The following is a 22,295-nucleotide window of genomic DNA, read 5'->3' as shown; positions in this document are numbered from 1 at the left end:
ATATTGTTGTATAATCAAATTTAAAACGAAATATATTGTGCGATAAGTTCAACTTGGCACCATATTAAGGTTGCATCAAATTTGAATGATATTGTTGTGTAATCAAATTTAAAACGAAATATATTGTGCGATAAGTTCAACTTGGCACCATATTAAGGTTGCATCAAATTTGAATGATATTGTTTTATAATCAAATTTAAAACGAAATATATTGTGCGATAAGTTCAACTTGGCACCATATTAAGGTTGCATCAAATTTGAATGATATTGTTGTGTAATCAAATTTAAAACGAAATATATTGTGCGATAAGTTCAACTTGGCACCATATTAAGGTTGCATCAAATTTGAATGATATTGTTGTATAATCAAAATTAAAGCGAAATATATTGTGCGATAAGTTCAACTTGGCACCATATTAAGGTTGCATCAAATTTGAATGATATTGTTGTATAATCAAATTTAAAACGAAATATATTGTGCGATAAGTTCAACTTGGCACCATATTAAGGTTGCATCAAATTTGAATGATATTGTTGTGTAATCAAATTTAAAACGAAATATATTGTGCGATAAGTTCAACTTGGCACCATATTAAGGTTGCATCAAATTTGAATGATATTGTTGTATAATCAAATTTAAAACGAAATATATTGTGCGATAAGTTCAACTTGGCACCATATTAAGGTTGCATCAAATTTGAATGATATTGTTGTGTAATCAAATTTAAAACGAAATATATTGTGTGATAAGTTCAACTTGGCACCATATTAAGGTTGCATCAAATTTGAATGATATTGTTGTATAATCAAAATTAAAGCGAAATATATTGTGCGATAAGTTCAACTTGGCACCATATTAAGGTTGCAGCAAATTTGAATGATATTGTTGTGTAATCAAATTTAAAACGAAATATATTGTGCGACAAGTTCTTCTTGGCACCATTTTAGGGTTGCATCAAATTTGAATGATATTGTTGTATAATCAAATTTGAAACGAAATATATTGTGCGACAAGTTCTTCTTGGCACCATATTAAGGTTGCAACAAATTTAAGCGATATTATGATTCAACTTGCTCCAAAATTTCTAATGACGTGTATATGGATAGAGGATTGGAGGAAGTTGCGGTTGTATGCCAACACCTATTCTATGGTATTCAAGAATCTTTTGAGAAACAATTGTGAATAAAAACTGTTACATTTATTTAATTTACACGACTGTATATATTTTTATAAAACTCGTTTGCCTGGATATAATTCCAAACACCAAAACAGTTATGAGAATAATTAATTACGCATTATTTTTAATTTAAAAATAGTTTTTTAAATTAGAAGGTAAGAAGATTTTAATTTTAAATTAAACTATCAGATTTTAAATATAAAAACAAATCGACAAAACTTTCCATCGAGAAATAAAAATTTAAAGGAATCATTTCCTTAAAAAAAATTTTTTTTTTTGCAATACCATAACTCGGTAGTAATTAGATTTATTTCATCTTTTAAATTCTGAATGCTGTTCTGCATGATGTATAATTCTTTGCACGTTATAGTCTTCAAATAAAAGTTAGAGGTCTCGGGTTAAATCAGACAAAAAATATATAAATACTTTCTTAAAATTATTTTATAAATTTGGGAAAATAAGTCTTCAAATTGTACGTAAAACCTTTCTTGAAATGTTAACAAAAAGGCAACAAAAAAAATTTACGCACTGTAGAGAGGTAGTGAGGAACTACTGCAGTTAACAAAGCAATGAGCATTCGTATGAATAAAACAAGATTCTAGGGCGTCAAGATGAGCTGAAGTAACTGGGATAATAATAATTTTAGCATAGTCGAAATTGAATTTACGCCCAAGATTCCAACAATGAGCAGCAAGATGATTTCTCGCATTCTTGATAACGGGCATATCTATCGTGTTCGTTAAGTCAAAATTTTTTGAACTGCTTGAAACACGTCGACTGTTATTTCCAATTAGTATATTTTTTAAGCGAATGAAGTTTTTAAATCATATTTTACTGTTTCAGTTTCTAGGTATCTTTTAATTAATGACAAAAGAACTGTTTGAACAATGATTCAGGACGGTTTTGTTCGGATGAAAAACCTTATCTATTTTATCTTTACCAGAGTTCAAATAATTGAACCATATTTATTAACACGATTGTAAAATCAAAAGCTATTTAGGGAGATTTAACTTTTTGTTTACAGTACAATGAAGCAGCGTCCTGAATAGATCAAATAAAAAAACTATGATCAATGAATTATTTTCTTTCTCGAGAAAAGCCCTAACTATTTTTATCTTTACCGGCACAAATAATATTAGCAGTTCTATAAATACTTTTTGTCTTATTAAACTTTATTTAAACAAAATTAGAAGGTTTTCCTGAAAGAAATTAAACGATAAAAAAAAAGCTTAAATCTAGGATTAGATAAACCAGATTTATTATTTCCTATCTACTTCTGTTTTTAGTACAACAATAAATAATCTAATCTTCTTCAACTACTTAAAAGAAATTTATTCGTTTTTAATTCTTCGAATTAAAGAAATCACAAATAGAAAGTTATTGAGGAAATCTACACTTTGAGAAGCTATTGTTTTATTAAAGTATCAGTTTTCAGAATAAATAAATATTCTGATAAACGGTAACTGAAGCATGAAATTATGGGAACTGAAATTGATTTAATTCAGAGTGGGAGAATTAATTCTATATGTGGGAGTTTACGAACGAAGGAAGTTAACTGTGGGAAAACCATAACTCCGTAAAAGCATTTGCATGTCTGAGTTTTTATTATTTAAATTTATATATTTGTGAATCGTAGTTGATCATTTTGTAAAAAAAAAATTAAAAGGTTAGCTTGTATCTTTGAAGTTAACATATAAGAAGAAATATGTTTATGTATCGTTACATTTTACTTATTTATTTTCAAATTCAACACGTAAAATATGAATGTTTTTCAAAAAATCACTAAAATTACATGTTTTTAGAGGTTTTGAAATAACGCTTATTTAAGTCGAAAAAAATCAATGTTTACAACAACGTGATTTTAAGAAAAAGAAAACCGATTTAGTGAATTACTTAAAATTAAGTCCAATAACGTAAAAAAAAATTTAAAAAAGTTACAAAAATGCTAATCTATTTAAAAATAGTTCATTTTAATCAATTTATTTTCGGTTGTTTTTTTTGGAGCACATTAACAAGTTGAATGCCACGCTAATTTTACATGGCTTGCCCGTCTGGCCAAACGGTAAATAACTGCAAACTAAATGTGCAAATATTAGACAGATTTTGCTAGTTTTTTTAAAAGATTTAGCATGGCATATCTGAAAAAAGTGGTAAATTATGTAAGCCAACGAATTGTTTAGAAATAGTAGTGGATAAAAATCTACTAAATTGAATTTATTAAACCAAGAATCGCAATTAATAAACGGCCACTTGAAAATATTTATTCGCTGTCCGGAGCAAGTTGGCATCTCTGTGTATATAAATAAAACTATTTTTGTGTGCTCTATATTGCATTAATTTCTTCAAACCATTTTAGTAACTATAATAATATAAAAAATTAAAAACATTAAAATTTTACTCGAATTAAGTGTTTCTAATAATCTAGGCTTCACCAGTCACCGGTGACCCCGGTAGCGCTACGAACAAACTCAGTGCCGGTCACCGGTGACCCCTACGGCATTCAACGTGTCAAATAGGTTTTTATCTGAGATACCAAGAAATAACTTGTCAATTGAAAGAAAATGTTGCTCTTTTAGTTCCATAAATTCGTTCCATAAGTTCCATAATAAAAATTTCTCTAAACGTTAATAATTCCAACAAACTCGTATTTACTAAAGATAACTATTCTCTCCTTCGTTATAAAAATCAGTAAAGCAAATTAAATTGGTTCGAAATATTATTTATTTTAATGAACTCGTATTTATTAATTTAAAGATAATTTTGCTTATAAATTTTCATGAAGAATGGCGCTAACTAAAGTTGTGAGAAAATAATTCATATTTATAATTCTATTTTTACTCTGAAGGTACTTTTGGTTCATTCGTTCTCAAAATATTTAAAGCAAATTAAAATTGTTCAAAATGTTAGTAATTTCAATGAACTTGTGCATTTAGGATTTAAAGGTTTTCTTGCCAACTTCGTTTCAGATATTAAAATTATTCAAAATATTATTAGTTCTAATAATTCCTATCTTCTTTTTTTTATTTAATAATTACTTTTCTCCTTTCATTCTACAAATCCCTAAAAGAAATTAAAATTGTTCGAAAAGTTATTACTTTCAAAGGACTAGTATTTTCTAATTTAAAGATTATTCCATTCCCTTCTTTCTACAAATTTGCATAAGAAATTAAAATTTTTCGAGATGTTATTAGTTCCAATAAGTTAAAGCGTTTTTTTGAATATTTCATTTAGATGTTTCTTAAATCTGTGAATTAAAAATATTTTTCTTAATTAGAATCTTACTCTTCAAATGTAAATCAGTTTAACACACAAAATAAGTCATTCTGAAAATAGTTTTCAAAGCACGCTTACAACATTTTAAACACCACCGTAGTAAATCAAAGGTTTATGAGAATAATGAACTTCTCGTAAAAAAAAAAGAGAGAGAAAGTTTACTGCTTACCGTCAACTCTTAGGTAAGTTATTATGACTTAACAATCGTCAAAAAGAAAGCTAGAGTTTCCTTTTTTAACTCTTCTAAATTTGTGAAAGATTTTTTTTAAACTTTTTTTATGAGTTACAAGCTTTTACTTGGTGTGTTAAGTTATCCTTCATCTAAAACACCATTTTTATAGGTAAATTATTTAAAATGTTTCAATTAGTTTGTTACTTCATTTATTTAAGTTTGTCTGCAATTACTTTATGAAAAAATTGGTCACTACTTTAGAAAATAAGTTCAAGAAAGTCTTACAGCTCAAACACCATCGAATTATTTTCATTTATTTTAAATGAAAATAAATACCATGACAAATGGATTAGTAGACAGACTTAGTAAGAAGCAGAAATTAACTTATGCTCTCTTTCTCGTTTCTTTAAATAAGTGACAATAGCTTATTTTTATTCATTACAATTACTTTACTTAAGTTGCAATTATTTTATGAAATAAATTTGGACACTTTCGGTCAAAAACCATCTAGGATCACTTTTTGTTTTATTTTAAATTAAAATGATTTCCGTCTCAAATTTAGACAGACTTTGTAAGAAGCAGGAAGTAACTTATGCTCTGTTCTTCGTTTCTTTAAAGAAGTGACAATAGCTTATTTTTATTCATTACAATTACTTTACTTAAGTTGCAATTATTTTATGAAATAAATTTGGACACTTTCGGTCAAAAACCATCTAGGATCACTTTTTGTTTTATTTTAAATTAAAATGATTTCCGTCTCAAATTTAGACAGACTTTGTAAGAAGCAGGAAGTAACTTATGCTCTGTTCTTCGTTTCTTTAAAGAAGTGACAATAGCTTATTTTTATTCATTATAATTACTTTACTTAAGTTGCAATTACTTTATGAAATAAATTTGGACACTTTCGGTCAAAAACCATTTTGGATTACTTTTTGTTTTATTTTAAATTAAAATGATTTCCGTCAAGACTTTAATAGACAGACTTTGTAAGAAGCAGACTGTAGCTTATATTTTGCTCCGTTTCTTTAAAGAATTGAAAATAACTTCTGATAGAAGTTAAAATGTAAAATTGTATAACATTTTAACGTCTTCTAAGATTGCGAACTTTAAATATGTGATTAGTTAAAAATACGAAGACATGGAAAAAATACATTATTTAAACAGAAGAAAAAAAATATTACTAAATAAAAAATTTAAAACAATTTTGAAAAATATTACAAATTTGAAAAACTGGAAAACAAAATAACGAAAAAATATCGCGTCATCAGCTCACACGTTTGTAACCGCAAAAAAGAGTGCTTTCTAATATTGTATTAATACAGCCGAAGCAAAATATATCAATACAATAGTGAAGCATTAAAAAATCACAAATAAAAAAAATAGCACCAAATTTGACGAAAATAGAACATATTAAGCTAAAAATGCAAAATAAAACATATCAAACAAAAAATAGAAAATAAAAATTCAAGAAAATACAAAATAAAACACAAAATCTAATATACAAAGTGAGCAACGAATTCATTCAATTGAACTTGCACTTACATTTGAATTCGTTGTATCATTCAAGAAATGATTTAAAATATTTTCATAATAAAATCATTTTATGGCGCGTTCTTACTGAAGTACAAAAGCGCGTTTGATTTGTTAATTATCTTGGGTAAGCCCGAAACTGGATGCGTGCAAGCTAAAAAATTTTATAACGGATAATTCTAAGTTTATAATAAGATTTCAATTTAGCCATAAAATTTTAATTACTGATGATTTTAGAGAAATTATCTACATTTATTGAAAAAAAAAGTTAACAAAAATTTTTATTTATTAAATATTAAAAGATTTCTAGCCATTGATTTACAGTATTGATTAAGAGTGCTTTGTCTATATTAATAAAATATTAGAAAGCACTCTTTTTTGCTGATACAATCGTGTGAGCTGATGATGTGTGAGCGACATGATATCCTTATTTTGCTTTCCCGCTTTTTTTAGTATTCTATTTAGTAATACTTTTTTATCTTCTTTTCTTTAAAAAAAATATTATTTCCATGTCTTCTTCGTATATTTAACTTATTTTATGGGTCAGACAAAATTGTGAATGGCTACCTTAAACTATACTTAAGCATACTTCTTTTCATAGCTATTTAAAAAAGTCGAATAACATGAAAGAATTTCATTTGTGATTCTTAAAAAAATAAGTAAAAGTTAAAATATTAAATTTTATATGTATGCCGAATGACCAGACAATATTTGCCGAATAGTTAAAATCTTTGGGAGGTTCCAGTGTCCTACCGAAACCTCCCACCTCGGCGACCCTGCTTGTACAGGGTACAGAAAAAACTTGTAAAAAACCTGTAAGAAGTGAAAATTAACCATAAGAATTAACCAATTCTTACAGCTTATATTTTTAATAACTCTGTTCGTGTCAAAAACTTCGGATTAGCAAATTATCTCTGTGCAATTTATTTGCCAAGTTCTCTTGAAGAAAATTTTGGTCTTATAAAGCCTTCAGTAAAAAAAAAAGGAAAAAGAAAAGAAGAAAAAAAAGAAAGAAAAAATACTAAATGTACTAAACGTGGGAGGTTTCATGAATTAATATAAAGTTTTGTTTTCACTTTGTTGACCATAGACATTCTACCAACATCGAAGCACACAAATTGCTGCATGAATACCTCCCACATCATCTTGCCCAGAAGGTCTTAGTAAAGAATAGGTGCGGTGTAAACAACCTTAATTCCTAAAAGAGATTATGCTGAATTTACAAATGACTTTTCACGAGACTTTCATAATTCCGTCAATGAAATAAATTCTTTGTATAAGTTTAGTCTGTTCAAAAAGTTCTCTCAACAAGTTAGTCTGTTCTCTTTTCTTTTAATTTTGACACTTGCTTCGAAATATTTAAAAAGAAAATCTCAGAAACACTTAAAGTCAAATTAAAATAAGGTTCACGGAGCAAGTTAGGTACATCTACAAGCAATTAAAGTGCATAAAGTACAAAGAAAAACAAATTTGTGTACAAATTAATAAACATATTTTTATCAAAAGATAATAGTTTATAAAAAATAATTGCTTGTAAAAAAATTTAACTGTAGCCTGCAAATGTGAATAGAAATTATTTTCCTAAAATTTAATATATAACACTTGGCATTTGTTATATTCTTCTGAATTATAAAATTTTATTATAAATTTAGTGCAAGGGTTCTGAAATATAAATTTAGATTAATGTAAATTATTAATAGATGAAAATCTAAATTATAAAATATTTTAAATTCAAATACGCATTTTAGAATAATGTAAATTATTAATAGATGAAAATCTAAATTATAAAATATTTTAAATTCAAATACGCATTTTAGAATAATGTAAATTATCATTAAATGAAAATCTAAACTGTTTTATTTTTTTATTTAGGAGCTGAAAACGTGCAGAATTTGTATACTATTCCTTTTGCCTTCCTCTTTTGCTATTTGACTTGAAAATCTTCGTTTTATTTTACCTTATTTTCATAAACGACTATTTAATTTTTTCTATTTTTTATACACTTTATGAAATGGCTGTATTTTGCATACGTAATGAAATTGCAGTTGTGTGTACGACCTAAGTCTAAATATTATAACTTATTCTTACTTCATGTCATTTTATTATTGGTCTAAAAACCTATGTCATTCTATAAAGTGATTTAAGAGAGCCTCACGTGATATTTTTCAGGAATCAGTAGCACAACACTGTAACAATTGTAACTATAACAATCTTTCATTAGGGAAATGATTAACAATATATCAAATAAATAGGTGAATGAATAAGTGAGTGAATAAGAGGATGAATGGATAAAAAGGAACAAGGACGATAATTAATGTAGTAATTCGTAAGTAAGTAAAAAATGATTTTATTAATAAACTTATTTAACTAAATGTAATTATAATGTTATCATTATTATTAAACTTATAATTTGTGGCATGGCAACAGGTACAGTTTTTTACTTATTTAATTATTCTATTATTATTATTAGTATTAAATCTAACTTATGATGTGATCAACAGACCATAATTTGGCCGTCATGCATAAACGAGTTTGACTTGCCTTCCTTAATTATGCACATGCCAATACCTTGACGACTATAGGAAGCAAATAATGTCAACTTCTGACCATGATATTTATGAAAAAAGCTAAAAGCCACTTCATTATCAACCAATTTATGCACATTCAACATTCCTTAAGCAAAAGATCATAACTAATTCCCTTAGCAAACACCATTACAACATTCGAAATCGCTTTCGATTTGGAATAAATAAACCTCATTTGCGCCATTTTTATTTCTTCTTTAAGAAGATATATGAAGTTCCTGTTTACTTTTTACCGTTGCATCCTTTTAGACCAACGATGCATGGCCAAGACCAAGGATTCAACTGCATAGAATATTAGGATGGAATGAGCATTAAATTTAAATATGAAAGGATTAAAAAGAGTATTCGAAAATTGGTTTCGCTATTTAGAGCGTAGAGAAGAATTCTAAGCACTTTTGGAAGATGCTACAATTGTTGTTTATGTTTTTACTAAAAGCTTAGTGATGACAGGTGTTCGCTCTGCTTGCTTTGCCTGCCCGAAACAAATGGATATTTTTCGAACAAAAACAATTTGAACATGCGAGATATTATTCATTCTAACAGTCGTTTTTTGTTTCTCAAATGTATCGCGTAACTTTTTGAAATGAAAACCCTTTTACAAGAATTCAAAATTAAATTTTTGTTTAAAAATATTTTTTACTCAATTTATCTGCTGCAGTGCCTCAGTATTATAGTTAAGGACATAGTTTTTTTTCTTATAATGTTTTGTAAGACAAAACAATGGTATGATTCAAAAGGTGGAAGCTAAACTCACTCTCTCATTGAAGATTTTTAGAAAGTTGTCCTCTAAGTCAAAGCATCTAATATATTTAACAAAAATTTCACTAAAAATGATTATTTAAATATTATTTTTTTATTTGAATGCCTTTATAAAGCAATTTTTTGTGTAGAAATTTTAATGAATTCACCCTTGTTAATCGGAGGTTTTGATTACCTTGAAAAATCATTCAAAAGGGAAGAAATTCGATTCTAGTAACTTTTCAGTTTGTTTTACGGTACATATTATTTGTGTCTTAGTAAGTTTTCTTTCTTGATCAAAATGAGATGAAATACATTATGAAAATATCATACAAAATGCGAAGTTTATGTAGTAATTGAAAATAGCTACAAAAAATAATTCCAGAAAAAGTACATAAACATGTTTCATGCCCCATTCTAGAATAGCATTATTCCATGAACTAGACCTGAAATAATCACTCGCCACGTGGTGAGTCAATGAAAAAAAAGTGAAGACTGAAATAATATAACCAACCGGTCACTTTTACCAACCTTTTTTTTTTTTTTTTTTTTTTTTTTTTGGCATCGATTTTTCTTGCACAGTGAAGTGAAGTCAGTATGTTTAGTTAAATTTTGTCACCTGTTTATATTTTTATTGCTGAATTGTCAAATAAATTTTTCATAGCCATAGATTATTTCTAATATGGACTTTTTTAAAACTATAATATAATTTCATCAAAATAAAAAGCGAAAAGTGAATATTAAATTAATAGGATCGATCGGTATTGGTCATCAGCTCATTAGATTTGAGAAAAAAGTGGCTACTAAGCTATTAGAGTCTACCGGCCACTGGCTACTAACTGACAATTTAAATTTTCAGGTCTACCTTGAAATGTAAGCTTAACAATAATATAACTACGTAAATGAATATTTTTCTGCTCAATTCTTTTCAATTGAATGAAAAGAAGACCACAACAAAAGATCTATTCTATTGACTACAGTTAAACTGTTATTCTATTAAGCATCAGTATTTCACCAAAAATTCTATTCTTAAAAAAACCTAGCGACACATCATCATTCTTTTTGACCCTATAACCGACACAATTCGAATTCGCATAATGTTTAACATTCTTTATCTACACTAATTGCCGTCTTATTACGGCTCTGCAACCCACTTACGAGACTATTAACAACACGAAACCTTCGCGAACACACTTTCTCGATTCATTTTTCACGATTACTTCACAACATCGTGAAGCATAGCCTCAAAATAATAGAAATAATCGTTCCATCAGACGAAAAAGACCTTTTACATCAAAAAAGAAGAAAAAAACATTGGATTCCTGGTGTGGGTCAGGTGAGATTCAGGGTGTAGGAGTGATTCGAAAAAAAAAATGTTCGGTTGGGGAGGATCGTGACCGAGATATTGGGGAGGGAGGACGCACTTGAAAGGTCGAGACACGTTCGAAGGTCAAAGACACGTTGAACAAATATAGAATTTAAATATTTCTACAGTATAAAATTTTTTTATGCATAATGACCTTCTTAATATGCATAGCACTAAGTTAATGCGGTACAATACTTTTTAAACACCTTATTTTTTTTTGTAGCAAAGTATTATTTTTTTTAGTCTTTGTTGCTATTTGCCTGACATTTAATTTAGAAAATTTCCCATAGTTTGCGAAATTTTTTATGTGAATAATCTATTTTGTTTGTTTAGATCATTTATTTATTTTGAAAGCTTTATTCGTAATATTATTTAAATAAGCTTTGTTTTCTCTCAACATCGAAATTTTTAATATGAAAAATACATTAGGTTCAGTCATAAGTAACTGTTTTAAATCTCAAAAATATAACAGATGGAGTCTTGAGTAACTTTTTATAACTTCAAAAATATAATAGGTTGAAACATAAATAATTATTTTTAATATATATTGAGTCAAAGTAACTTTTAAAAGTGCCAAAATTAGATTAGATTGAGTTATAACTTTCAGTAATTTCTATAACTCGCTATTGATTTTGAAGAAAACTTTTTAAACTATTTTAAACTGTACTTAATACTAATTATTGCTTAATAATACTAATAATTGCAATGCTAATTAATTGCTACATCAACGCACCATTACCTTTGCACCCACATCCACCCATCCACAAGTATCCTTGCCTTTATCAACAACTCTTTCTGAAATGGTCCAGTTTTTAAATCAGTAAATGCAATTAAATGTTGTTTTTCATCATTATAACTTAATGATAAGTGTAATAAAATTATTAATTTTTCTACATCCTTAAAAATAGTAAAGAAATCTTTATCAAGATGTTATGCTTATATTCTATTGTATCAAATCTTGTGAAATATAATAATACTTTATAAAATACCTTATCATATAAATCTATTATATGTAGATTTAAGTGTAGAAGATACTAGGCTGCACTAAACTTATGGTAAACATATTTAGTATATTATGATAATACGATTGTACGATCGAAGCAAAATGGTGCTATAAACTGTTCTGACAAAATAGATAAAGCGGAAAAAGCATTTGCGGAATCAGTAAAAAATGAAGAAAGGTTTCTAGCCCCTCAGTGTCATTGTATCCAATTTTATTTGAAAAGATTAATCTCATTAAAGTTATATTGTAATTTGACTTGCCATCATTTAAAAGTTTTCAATGGAGCTATTCCCCAGGGAAAATAAAAAAAAGCACTATTCAAGTTGTAGTGTGTCTACCACTACAAAAATACAATTCCAATTCAATAGTATATAAGACATGTTAACTCGATTCTATGTTGGGGTATCTTTTCATAGATGAAGATTGACATTGAAGAAAATAACTCTCCCCACATTGGTGACCCGGACGTGACGTGAACATGCTTCCCTTGACAGACTCTCTCACTTCGATATGAACACACCTATCTTGACAGTAACGCCCACTTCGATCTGAACACGCCTACTTCGATGGACGGTCCACATTGAACAGTTGACTTGCTACATGTGACTGCGTCGTTATCCACCTCCTCACGCTGTTGCTACTCAGTCTCAATCACGCGATCACAGACAACGTCGGCCTGTATACACCCGACCTCTAATGGCAACACAGGAGCTACCACGACTGTGAACTTAATACAGCTCTCACAATCAGCACTCAAAATTACTGTGATCTTAATGCAACTCTCCCGGCTCCTCGCAGAGCAGCAATAAATCAACAATAGGTATCCGTTCATTGAATTCTATCGCAGATAAAATTGTCTGGACTTCATAACCGACAAAAAGCTTAAATATTTAAAAAAGAAAGTTTTATATTTAAAAAAAAAATCTCCAATATGTTTCTCCGCAGGTTTTTTCACGTCGATTTAAATAATTTAAATAAATGAATTAGTCCAAATTTTTCAATGTATTCATAAGCCTAAAGTATGCAACATTGTTGCAACTTATTAGATATTAAAAAAGTAGGTGGCAAACCTTTTTCACAGAACTATGAGAGGGGTCAATCATGAATTATTCTTACAAAATCATAAAATAAAAAAATTAGCATATTATTTAAGTTCAAAGGCATTATTTCGTATGATGACAAGGTCTTCAAACAACATCTTTATTTAAAAAAAAAAATACTTCAAAGTATTAAAGCGCATTTGATAAATACTTAAATTCAACACGGAGCGCGTTAAAATAAAACTCAGAAGTGAACTAAACAAAAAGTTCTCAACGTTTCAAAGCAATTTTAACATCCATTGAAATAATACAACAAAAAAGAAATATTTGGCTCTATTTGTTGAATTCATATCCTTAAAGAAACATCACGGTATTGGATAGACGATTTACGATGCCTTTCAGAATTGAGTTCTGCCTAGTCTTGAGCATTCCAACCGTTTAGAAATTTCCGTCGCGGATGGTCGTCTGTTTGTCGAATCTTCCAGAAAAAAACTTTTTTTACGATTCTTTTTAAGGTGTTAATCAAAAGTGCCGTCCTTTCTGAGAAGTTTTAAGATGAAACAACTATAAAATATAGCTGACTGCCTCCGTTAAGGTCAAAGACATTGCGTGTCCGTAATTGGTAAGTCGCAGCTCTCACTGAAGAAAACTAAGTTTATCTGAGAACATTTGTCTAAGTATGTAAAAAAAGGAAATGTTTTCTAAGTATCAATTCGTCAATGAGTTTTTAAATCTGGACACAACTTGAAATGCATGTTTACAAAAATGGACACAGCTCAAATTGAGTGCTCACGAAAATGGACACAGCTTGAAATGAGTGTTTACGGAAATGGACAAAGCTCAAGTTGAGTGTTAACGAAAATGGACGCTGCTTGAAACACGTGTTTACAAAAATAGTCATAGCTCAAATTGAGTGTTCACAAAAATGGACATAGCTTGAAATAAGTGTTCACGAAAATGGACATAGCTTGAAATGAGTGATCACGAAAATGGACACAGTTTGAAATGCGTGTTTACGAGAATTGCCGAAATGCGTGTTTGACCTTCTGACGCAGATGGGACACCTGCGTCTCTTTTAAATATTTTTTTCTGATGTTCTGATTTAAAGCAAAAATATATTTTGATATTTTTTTAATTGTAAAAAGTATTTACTAGTGACTAAAAAAATTTTTTGATAACTATTCTGGCACTGGAACTACTTCTAAAATCATTTGTACTAAAACATTAAGTCCAAAAAAGGAGTCTGAAAAAAAAATTTTCATTCATATTTGAAAAGTTATCAATTGATTTTGTAAATTAAAGAAATTTCAATGAGGAATAAAATTATCTTAGATCTAAATAAGTGCAAATTTGAAATAATATTGTTTAGAAGCGAGCCATGTTTGGAAGATTTCAACGCAGAAAACGAAGCCGGTATTTCATACTGTATTTCAAACCATAAATTATTAAAACGCTAAATATAATATTTTTTACTTATTTTGATCTAATTTAATACAAAATAAGGAAAAAAGTATTAAAAAAGTATGTTCAATAATTATTCTGCGGCAAAGAAAATGGGCATACCTTTTGATTTGATATTTCTAAATTCTTTTATGAACATTTTTTTCACAAAGCAAACTAAAGAATCCAAATTAATTAGTAATATGACATCTTCCATTTGCATAAATCACCCGGTGCATTTTATTAAGTTGGTCTTTTTTTTTGAAAAAATAAAATAATAATAAAAAGACTTTAAAAGTCAACAGTAGTTTTTACAAGAATGTCACGGGTACTGCAAAATTTATAATAGTAGTTATAAATTTACGTTGTTGGAATTTACAGATTTAAAAATAACTCAGTTCAGAGTTCTCAATATGAAGAGACCTCTTGAAAAGTTACCCCACCCCTATTAGTTACAAATCTGCATTATACCCGGCCACTCTATGTTTAGTCACGGACTTCAAAGATTTTGAATAAGTAAAGAAAAGTAATCCTGTCATTCCCCGTTTAGTTTCGTAAACAAGCATTTCAAGTTGTGTTCATTTTCATAAACCAGCATTCAGAGATATATTTCCTTAAACACGCAGTTAGAGATGTGTCCATTTCTTTAAACATGCATTTAGAGATGTGTCCATTTTCTGAAACATGCTTTTTGAGGTATGACCATTTTCGTAAGCTGTGTCCAGCTTTAAAAACTCTCCAACGAATTGTTAAAAAGGAATTTTGTCAAAGTATCCTATGTTATGGGGAAAGTTTGTCAAAGTATCCCTTGTTATAGGAAAATTTGACAAAACAATTGTTAAGGGGAAAAGGTTTTATGCGATTTTCTCTGCTATTTAAAAAGAGCTTATTAAAATCCTTCGTTTTTCCTCATCGATACCAAATTTTTAGCATGGTTATTAAACAGTTGAATTGTCTGCGAAGAAATTTACCCTAAACATTGTAGAGTGTTCCCTTTTCAATGTACAGTTTAATAAAACGAATCGCTAAAGTGATTCGAATCAAGTATTTCAAAATCATGACTAAGAATATCTATTTATTTGTTAACATCAACAGGTAGAAATTTCTATGAACAAAGTTTGAATTAACTTATTTGAAATAAGTTTGATTTTACGTAATGATCGAATAAATTAATTTGAATGCATTCCAATGAATGTTCTGAAATTAAATTATTAGAATTTCTGAATCCGCATATTTGAATAAACGAATTCTATTCCATCATTCGGATTGGAATTAATAGATTCGCTTTTCAAAACATATTATCTGCATCAACTTATTCGAATCTTTAAATCAATAGTTTCAAAGCAAAATCTTCAGATAAATCCCGGATTGATTTAATAAATTGTAAACGAGTTACTGAAATTGAGATGTCCGAAATTGAGTTAATAATTGAAGAGATTTTCTCTTTATATATATTTTTTGTAGCTTGTTATTGCTAAGCGTTAAGCATTTCCTTTAACAAACTGTACAAGGTGGTCTGAAATTGCCTATTTGAAATAAATCCGTCACCGTTAAGGTCAAATATGATTCTTTAAATGCGAAATAAAGAAATAAATTTTAAAAAATCAGACAAAATATGCTGTCGAATTAAAATCACCAAACCTATTTTATTTGTTAAGAGAAACCTGAATTCGGTACAACTGATTTTCTATTCAGTAAGATAATTTAAGAGAATGAGTTACCAATTATTTACAGATTTACACTTTAAGATCATTATTAATATCATGAATATATATTAAGATCACACTATTAATATCACAAAATAAGGTCTGTGTGCTGAATCAAGTTTACTCAGGAATTCTTAAGTCTTTTGGGTTGATCTCAATATTACAGAGTTTAACACAACATAATATTTTACTGTTATTATGATTTTTCTACAATTTTCCAGAAACACAATTGTAATAATTTTTATTTACTAAATAATTTTACATTTTATTAAAAATTTATTAAGAATTTATTAAAAATTTTAATATTTTTTGCACTAAACATTTAACAAAATATCAACTAAATTAAAATTTAAATATTTCATTATTATTTATGCAAACACTATACTCTTAACAATATAATTTTGTGTTTAAAAATAATCAGCTGTTAAAATTTGAAGACTGGTACTTGTTTAATACTTGTGTTAAAATTTATGTTCACACAAAAAAAAAATACAGATTTCATCAGATTCAACTATTAAAGTTATTACAGAAGAAAATATTGAAAAGTTTTAAATTATTTTTAGAAATCATCTACTTTAAAACTACAATCTATTCTGAGTTGAGATTTCCAATATACAAATGAAAACATTTAAATTATATAGCTCACAAACAAGATTAAATCTTATGTATTAACTCTTAATAACTAAATCACATCAAGAACTTCAAATCATATTGAACTTACCCTTTTTAAAATCCAAATTAGTAATAAAACACCTAAAAAACACAGCTAAATCACAAAATTTTCTTGCATTGCATTCCTAATGTTTAATTTGTGTTGATATGTATATTCCCAGTGCACTTTCAAAACACCGCTAAACAAACAAAACGGTCGGGACTGAGATGTTTTCTTGCTTGATCGAATACGCGGTTCTTTCCAATTCCACTCTTCAGTGATGAATGAAAGGATAACTGGGAAAAGGGTTTTTAGAGAATGTTTGGGATGGATGAAAGAAGCAGTCACACCAGTTAGAAAGAAGAACTGTTCGGCAGCGGACTATTTAAAAGTCATTTCTGGTGTTAACGGTTCGTTGCGAATTCCAAACATTTCGGAACACAATTAGAATGGCTTATAAGTAAAGCACATATTCAAATTATGAATTCGAACTGTGTAGAATTCCAATTTGAATTTTGGATTGAAATTATGTATGATGACAATTGAAACTATGAATTAGAATCTTGTAGAAATTCGATTTAAATTATGAATTGAAATTGTGTATGAGGACATTGCGCACTATGAATTAGAATCTTGTAGAAGTTCGATTTAAATTTTGAATTGATATTAGGCATGATAACAATTTAAACTATGAATTAGAATCTTCCAGAATTTCGATTTAAATTATGAATTGAAATTGTGTATGATGACAATTCAAACTATGAATCAAAATCTTGCAGAAGTTCGATTTAAATTATGATTTGAAATAGTGTATGAGGACATTTCACACTATGAATTAGAATCTTGTAGTAGTTCGATTTTAAATTTTGAATTGATATTAGGTATGATAACAATCTAAACTATGAATTAGAATTTCGTGAAAGAATAGAAATTGTGTAGAATTTCAATTTATTTTTTGAATTAGAATTGTGCGTGATATCAATTTAAACTGCGAATTGGAATCGTGTAAAACTTCAGTTCAAATTTTTAATTTAAATTATTTGAACTTAAATTAGGAATTGGAATTGAGTAGAATTCTGACTACCACATTTTTAAGCTGTTCAAAACAATCTAATAATTCAAGTACGTAATATTATGATAAGAAATCGGCCCCAAATGGACTAGAGGAACACAGAAGCCTAGCATCATTGGATGTCGTCGATGAGCGGGTGGTGACCATTTTGATTAGCCTGCAAAGGGACAGAGGGTGCGTGGTATTGGTCCTCAATGAACTATTCTACCGTATAATGCTCGACTTCTTTCGCAGGTCTTCAGGCTACCAAAGCAAGAGAGCTATCCTCGCTGCAGTGAGTCAAAATTGTGATGATATTTCTTGGCATTCCTCAGGGATGTTTCCCAGACTGTCACCAACTGCACATTGCGCAGCTCTAGTGCAATGCAAATAAAGTATTACTACTATAATCAGGACTTAGATTTTCCTAAAAACATTTAGAAATTTGAATGTCCTCAGTAAACTGATCATAAATTTCATTAGATCACTGAAGTCAAGCATCACTGGTAGCGGTCAGAGAGCGAATGGGTGACCACCTTGCGAAACATGTGCGTCGCTAACGTCCAATCTTTTAGGAGTACCAAAAATACATGGTCACACTAGTTCTCTGAATTTCACACATAAAAAAATTATTCTTTAATTTTCTAAACATCTGAAAAAAGATTGATCTCTTTCTTGATTTTACCCTTCATGAGCTTAAATCGAGGATAATTCATGAAAATTCTCTCTATATATCTGAAATAGTAATATTGAAGGACCTTAAGAGATTTCTAATTATAGAGTTGGACCCATACCCACCATCCCTCCACCACCAACGCCCATGCTGCGAAGGGACCAAGGGTGCGTGACATCAGTTCTCGTTAAACTGTTCCGCCGTAAAGCGTGAATTTCGAGCATCTACCAAAGTCGGGGATCCATCCCCTTTGCTGAGGATCAAAATTGTGACAGCGTATCTTCGGATCATCCTCAGAGATGCTTCTCGGAACGTCGCCAATAGCCCATAGCGCAGCTCTAGTGCTGCGTAATTAAAATACCACTACTATAAGGTAGGTATATTTACTTCGGTAGGTATTTACTTCGCACTAGAGCTCCACAATGGGCTATTGCCGACGGTCTGGGAAACATCACCAATGATGATACAATGACATACCATCACAATTTTGATCCTCTGCAGAAGGAATCTCATTTGTGAGGCCACTTCCTTAATTTAGACATAGATGTGAAGTGGAGGGAAATTTTCTCCAGGTCCCTGTACTCATAAATATTGGCGCATTTTAATTTGATAAAACATGCATTTATCAATATTTACTTTTTTCGTAATTTGGCATTTTGTTAATTGTAAACAATTATGGCACACTATCATTGTTGCTAAATTGTTTTATGCTAATTACGATAAAAACCCAAATTGTACCTACTGTGGGGACAATCAGACAATCGAACACTTGATCTTGAACTGCCCACACTTCCAGACACTCCGTGGAAACCAGTTTGCAGGACAAAATTTGCACCAATGCTTTGCTAAGTTGGTCTGTAGAAACATCGTTAAAAAAATTATAAAGGTAACATTGGAGGACACTCTGAACCACATTTAACTATGCTCGGAGCCTGCGAACACTATTGCTGGTGTCTTGTGTATCTATCTAATTTCATTTTAAACTTCTCTACGTTTTAACTTGTATTGTTTTTATAAATTTTTAATTTAACAAGCATTGTTTTTATCAACTTTTAACTGATTGTTTTGATTCTTAACTTGTTCTGCCTTTTAACCTCTTTATCGATTTTTAACTTCTATATTTTATCACTGCTTTGCATGTTCCTGCAAAGTTTTAACATTTATTGGTTTTTGGGTGATTTTGTGTTTGTTTTTTTTTTTAACCTTTTTACTACTTTATTATTTTATTTGGTTTTAACTTGTTTTATAGAATTGTACTGAACATTATTTTAGATATTCAGATTTTTATATTCACTGTTGATGTAACTTTTAGAGATTTACGTATTTTTAATGTATCATTTGTGTATGTATCAACTCTCGTATGCCCTAAAATAGGGCGGGGTGAGATAAGAATAAACTATAATTATGCTAATTACGAACATTGAAATTCTTTAATAACTTAGATACGAATCTGGAGCTATTGCTACAGTATGGCAGCAATGACTGCAGGAAGAATACCACCCTATCCTCGAGATCAATGTTTCAAATGCTACTTAAGAGTTTTAAAACTGAATGCTTTTAATCAAACGTTCTTAGGGGCCTGAACCTAAAAGCTTCGGTGTCACAATTTCGAATTTTAATTTGGTCTCACTGTTCAATTGTATTTCTACATATTTTTAAATGCTTATTTCTTACTATAAATAAAATGTTTGTATGCATGTATTAAGAGTGGTTTATAATCCTCTGTCAATTTGAAAGTCATAATTACATCAGAAAGAGTTAAATAAAAAAATCGCTTAGGGTTATAAATCTTCAACATTCAAATTTCAATAGATTGGTTAAAACTAATGGTTACACTACGTTTAAGTTTTCCGAAGATTCAAGGTGCAGTACAGTCATACCGGTTCCATCTAAAACAATTCACGTGATCCAGTTTCCTACGTTCACAGTTCACGAAATTCTTCATTTTTACCAGCAGATCACCGAAGTCAAGCATCACTCGCTGCAGTCAGTGTGCTGGTGGGTGACCACTTAGATCAATCTGCGTAGGAACCGAGGGTGTGCGGTAGTGGTCCACATTAAACTCTTCTACCGTAAACTGCTCGACTTCGCGAGCGGGACGTCGGGCTACCGAAGTGGGTGTGCCATCACCTCTGCAGAGTATCAAAATTGTGATGGCATGTCTTCGGATCATCCTCAGGGATGTTTCACAGACCGTCACCAATAGCCCATTGTGCAGCTCTAGTGCGACGTGAAAGAACTACAACAGCATCTTCATTTTTAATTATCAATATTATTATTCTGATTTATGAACTCATTACAAACTACAGCTTATAAATCCTTGTCGTCCCGCAGTGGACTGATCGTTAAAACGCGGTTCCCAGCAGATCACCGAAGTCAAGCATCCCTGGCTGCGGTCAGTGTGCAGGTGGGTGACCACTTTGATCAGCTTACGTAGGGACCGAGGGTGTGTGGTATTGGTCCTCGTGAAATTGTTCTACCGTAAAGTGCTCAACTTCGCGTGCAGGTCGTCGGGCTACCGAAGCAGGGGTGCCATCCCCTCTGTAGAGATCAAAACTGTGACGGCATGTCTTCGGATCATCCTCAGGGATGTTTCACAGACCGTCACCAATAGCCCATTGTGCAGCTCTAGTGCGACGTGAAAGAACTACAACAGCATCTTCATTTTTAATTATCAATATTATTATTCTGATTTATGAACTCATTACAAACTACAGCTTATAAATCCTTGTCGTCCCGCAGTGGACTGATCGTTAAAACGCGGTTCCCAGCAGATCACCGAAGTCAAGCATCCCTGGCTGCGGTCAGTGTGCAGGTGGGTGACCACTTTGATCAGCTTACGTAGGGACCGAGGGTGTGTGGTATTGGTCCTCGTGAAATTGTTCTACCGTAAAGTGCTCAACTTCGCGTGCAGGTCGTCGGGCTACCGAAGCAGGGGTGCCATCCCCTCTGTAGAGATCAAAACTGTGACGGCATGTCTTCGGATCATCCTCAGGGATGTTTCCCAGACCATCGCCAATAGCCCATTGTGCAGCTCTAGTGCGACGTGAAAGAACTACAACAACAAGAACAATAAATCCTTGTCAAGTGGTTGAGCAGAAAGCACTATTTATGGAATCGCTTCACACAAATATAACTAGTGTTGTGATAAGATACGAACTTGCTACCTCTGCACCACAGAACATTTGTTAGAATGGTATACCTCTCACTCGGGGAGGTTTCTCATATTTTTGTTTAACGCAATCAAAATTAATGCAATTGTTGTGAATGTAATGTAAAATTAAGAGTACTGTAATAAAGTTCTTAGATTCGTTTCACAAAAAAAAAAAACATTAGCATGGTCGTGGTGACCGATCTAATTTTCAGATTTAATACTATATAGAAGAATCCCGGATGTCATTCTCCAAATTCACGGTAAAGCGTAAGCGCGTGTCCTCGATGTGATATTCTGTGATTACTCAAAACCGCGAACCTATGACCTTCTCTGTCAGAGCCCTTACGGAACCTTAGTAAATAGGCAAAAAAGATAAATGTAGGTGATAAAAATCGGGTTCATAAATACGAAGAAAACCTAGTGGTCTTGCTGATTTGCCAAACGCTCTGTAGGATGGAGGTAGCTGGTTTAAATCTACGAAATCTCACGAAGACAATTTTAAAACTTTCCCAAAATCGACTTTTTTCTTATTTTGCATAAGCTTATCTATATTTTTCTAAAAGCTTATCGTGAATAAAATAATGATTTAAAAGCATTGAAAAACTGAAGTGAATTTTGTCAACTTCAATACAGAATTTTGTCAACTTCAACTTATGATTTATATTCCATATCAAGTAATTAAAGTATTTCTAAATGAATAACCATTAATATCTCATAATTTCATTTTTTACGAT

General features: G+C 30.2%; 1 protein-coding gene across 2 annotated transcripts in view; it reads right to left on the bottom strand.

The window, feature by feature from the left end:
• The window catches only part of LOC107446482 (uncharacterized), a 101,216-nt gene extending 84,244 nt beyond the window's left edge, over positions 1-16,972 (bottom strand). For both annotated transcript variants that reach the window (XM_087157438.1, XM_087157440.1), the window contains exon 1: positions 16,753-16,972. The gene's annotated coding sequence lies outside the window, so the exon portion shown is untranslated. The remainder of the gene's footprint in view (positions 1-16,752) is intronic.
• Positions 16,973-22,295: the final 5,323 nt, after the last annotated feature.

This window comes from Parasteatoda tepidariorum, chromosome 2 (genome assembly GCF_982258835.1).
Source record: "Parasteatoda tepidariorum strain Cologne lab strain chromosome 2, Ptep-v5.0, whole genome shotgun sequence".
In the NCBI taxonomy this organism is placed as follows: domain Eukaryota; kingdom Metazoa; phylum Arthropoda; class Arachnida; order Araneae; family Theridiidae; genus Parasteatoda; species Parasteatoda tepidariorum.
This window is presented reverse-complemented; position numbering and strand designations above follow the sequence as displayed.